Here is a 4,395-nt window from a genome sequence, read left to right as displayed (position 1 = left end):
TGTCCACTAAATCCAATAGAGAATATTGTGACAAAAAACGACAAATAAAGTGCATCGATATAACCAGGGAATAATAGGAGTTAACAAAGAAAAACTTAGAAATCCATAGTCACTAACTTTACGATGCCCTGTAATGAGTCACTGCCATAGCTAGGGTTTCCCTAGATCCTTCTTGCCTATAAGATGTTATTCATTCAAATATCAAATTCTGAAGCATTTTGATTGTCGAATCTCTTTTTGGTGTGGGGCTTGACTAGTTTCTCTATAGTCTGTGACTTATAGCGAAACATTAAGAAGGAATTCTCCATGTTTAACATGGTACCCAAATTTTCAAACCAAAGCAAACCAAGAAATACGTCAATCTACTCTTCAAGAATATTGAGATAAACATTCATACTCATCAATTATTACTTGGAAGTTCTTAATTTCGTATTGTGCTTTGAATTGAGAAGCATCTTTATTCTCAATTATATTTGGTTCTAGAATTAATAATTGATTTTCCAAATTGATGGTAATGTTATTTTCCTCACAATTCTCAATGATAACGATATTAATCTCTTTTCCTTTAATGCCTCCCTTTAATTTAAATAATCCATAACATGAAATCATACAACTATTTTTTTCCACAGGAAAAAAACTGTAACTGTTATCTATAGAAATAAAAATTACATTTTGTAAACATACATAGTTTATATGAAGAAATAGGCATGAAGAGAGCATGACATTACAACAATGAGTAGAAATATGAGCATATCTGGTTCTGAAATGACCATGAAAAACTGAGCATATGCCAAGAAAAATAAAGAGAAAGAAAAACAAAGAAAACGAAAATTTATGGATGACAATTAGAGTTGATTTTTTATTTTTTACCCTTCCTTCTTTGCACCCGTTTCCACCCATTTGGATCTGGATCAACCAGAACCAAAGCTAGTTCTTGACCCCCCTCCAAATGTGGGTGTTCTTTATTTGAATTTGATCCCTCTGAGGAATATGCTCGTTTGATGCCACCTAGACCTGTCGAAGGTTGTTGTTCTTCTAATTCCAGACCCATCGGACATGGAATGGTAGACCCATCCCCTACCACATCCTCCCCATCCATTTTATCTTAGGTTTATTTAGGATGTGTCCCTTTTTATCCTCCTCCTCATCTTCCGAAAGTGGAGGTTCACTAAACTGCCATCCTTTTGGTCTATTTAGTTTCTGCTTTTTCCTTTTTGGGATCTTCTTTGCTAGAGGACACGGGTTCTAAAGATGACCTATTTGGAAGCACACACGACATTTGAAGGTTGTGTTATCATAATATAGAATTTGTGTCCATTGAAAATTCTTATGCTTCAAATTGATGTGATCTAGTAATCCTTTGCTAAGGTCTATCTCCACACAAATCTTAGCAAAGTTGAATATTCCTTTTTTTGTTCTTTCTAGGTCCATTTTCTTTAATTTTCCCAGTTTGTTCTCAATGTCTTTAAGGACTTGGTGGTGCTAGAAAGGAAGGGGTAGGTTTGGAAGCCTAACCCAGACTAGCATAATAGTGACCACCATGGATGTAGCATCAAAACTAGGGAACCACGAAGTATTTGATAAACCAACTCTACTCTAGAACCATGGTCCTTCATTTAGTACAAAGTCCAATTCTTTCTGTGTCAAATTGGACTACAAAAAAATCCTTTAGAGCAGAGGTAAATGTCACAATTAGGTGTCCATGAAGAGAACACCCATTGATGTAATGCTTTAGGTTTTGGCCAAAAGCCATTAAATATGCATATAATGGCTTTAGATTCTAGAGTTGTGAATAAGGAGGATACATGTGGGATATTGACCTCCATGGATGGAGCTTGCTCCATTTGGTCCACTAAACCTGAAGCCCTCCCTTTAACTGCATTTTTGAAAGATGTAGTTGTCCCATTTGGAGGCCTGGAAACAGGAGCACCTCCATATATTATGGAGTTTAAAATTATTGAAGAGTTTCTAGTTATACTGGTGTCTTTGAGCAATGAGTGGTTATGGAGGACCTCCCCTTCATATTGCAGACACTGGTATTTTTAGGGTATGCCCCATTTTGCTTCAATGGCCTTTTTAAGGGATTGAACAAAGTCTATCTTTTTGGCCCAAATAACTGTGGATTTTCCCCCATATATCTTATAAAAATATGGAAATGTTTTTATTTTCTGGGCTCTGTTTGGACAAAAGGGGTAAAGTCATGTAAAGGGTGTAGGGGACACCCTATCCCTGGACTTGCAGAGGCCGTGCGGTCTTATGTGAAAACAAAACAAAATAATCCAAAGCATTTGAACCACATAACAAAAATGAACCACAAAAAATATGTGTTATGTCTGTGGTGCCTGTAGATCGATTAACCCTCCTCCAAGGCAGCGTGGGAGGACCTTCAACGCGACATACAATGGAACAACTGGTGGCAAGGAAGGGGATTCGATAATGCCATGAAAAGGCTGCCAAATCGGAAGGAGTCGTAGAGACCGCTCAATCGACACCATTATCCATAGATGTCACATTTTGTGTATGCAAATGTAACTCCCCTAAACGGAGCCAACCACGAACATTCTCCTCCCAGCATGCGTAGAGATGATCATGCCCCGAGTCGAGAACATCAGTAGATAAAACCACAAGGACAACAACAACTTCATTCTCAAAGAAACTAAGTAGAAAAACTCTAAAAAGACTCACCATTCTCATCCCAGAAAAAGCTTTCATTCAATAAAAAATTAGCAAAATCCACCACATTATAATTTAATGATTAAGATATATGTCTCAAGAGAAACATTCCAAATTCAATTCCTAAATAGTATAAAGCTCATACAACCTTTATAAAAAAGTCTTCTTTCATTTTTAAATTATCTACTTTTTATATTTTTTAATTTCAATAATTATAATACGCTTTAACACTATACTTTTCCGATTCAAAAAAATTATAATTCCATAATGTTTTCATACGTATAACTTTTATCTTTTATGAAACCTAACTTTATAAAAAGTACTTTTACTACCATGTAACTATAAATTAAAAGTAATTTTAATACCATAGATAAAAAAATATCTTTATTAAATCCCTTCCCTTCCCTTCCAATGGACCTTTTTATAACTTGAAAATAAGACTCACGGACCCTTTTTAATTAATCATACCATTAGTGGAGATCCACTAAAGAGGCCTCAACATACCAGTTATTAAAAAACTTACCTTTATTAATATTACCTTGAGTTTATTCCGATTATTTTATTAGTAGTAATAAAGACTTTGTATAACCTTAACCTAAAGTTAAGGCATATAAATTATTGTCTTTCTAGGATTCACGCCCTTCTTTCCAACGTCACGTCTTCACGTAAGCTTCACTTACTCTTTAATGGCAATGGTTATGCTATGCACGATCGATCAGTGGATTGTCCATAAGTGTTTCAATTAAGTTATAAGCTTAGTCTAATGATGCAACGTTGTTGCTTTCTCTAAAAAACCATGGAATTTTAATAATATTTTTGCTTGCAAAACAATGGAATTTTTGGTATAATTGGGATAAAATTTTGTAAGAGTTTGTCGAAATTTATGTTACAATTTTCAAGTTCCAAGATTTTGAGTGCGTCAACGGTTTTGATGGTGTTTAATCCATTTACACCATAAAAAATGATTCAAACACTCTTACTGTGAGATTTTTTGGAAAAAAGAAACTAAATTCCAACCAGAAATAGTCGTCCATGCTAAATTGTCACCTCCATAGACGCCTCAAGTTATATGCAATTGTGCGACCTAGCAATCAATGACATAATTAATTAATAAATGGTACGAGCATCCAATAATAGAAATTATATAGTTCTGTAACTAGTGGCTCTAGGCACAAATGATTGTAAAAGTCTATAAATGGTAGGTGTTTTATGGTGGTATTTGTACGAAATATAAAATTAGGGCTATTAATATTTCTGGAGCTATAGCTCCATTAATGCACTAAGGCAATATATGCCAACTCTTGGATTTAGGAAAGTACAAAATCCAAGGGTTGGCATATACTACCCTAGTACAATGGAACTATAGCTCCACAAATATTGGTTGCCTAAAATTAGTGGGTCAAATGCAGGCTTGGAATTTGTTGCTCACTCATATATTAAAATACCATGCCAATTATTATCTGCTATAAAATATGGACTTCAGTACTTTAATACTTACATTTCTGTGATACTCGTCATAAATTATAACTGCCTATAATATATATAATTGTAAGTGTTTATCATATAGATTTGCAAATTGTACAAATTGTGTATCTCGTTTTGTCGCCCTCATTTATAGTTAATATGGTAGTAATAAATTTTAAATTAAACCATGGTTGGATTTATCACATGCAAGAAACTCTTAACATTCTTGAAACCCTCCATCTTCCACCATGCATTCGA

The sequence above is a fragment of the Pinus tabuliformis genome, chromosome 5_2 (assembly GCF_031772625.1).
Source record: "Pinus tabuliformis cultivar Carrire ecotype Pingquan chromosome 5_2, CPIR1, whole genome shotgun sequence".
NCBI classification, from domain to species: domain Eukaryota; kingdom Viridiplantae; phylum Streptophyta; class Pinopsida; order Pinales; family Pinaceae; genus Pinus; species Pinus tabuliformis.
The sequence above is the reverse complement of the archived record's forward strand: the minus strand, read 5'-3'. Positions refer to the sequence as shown.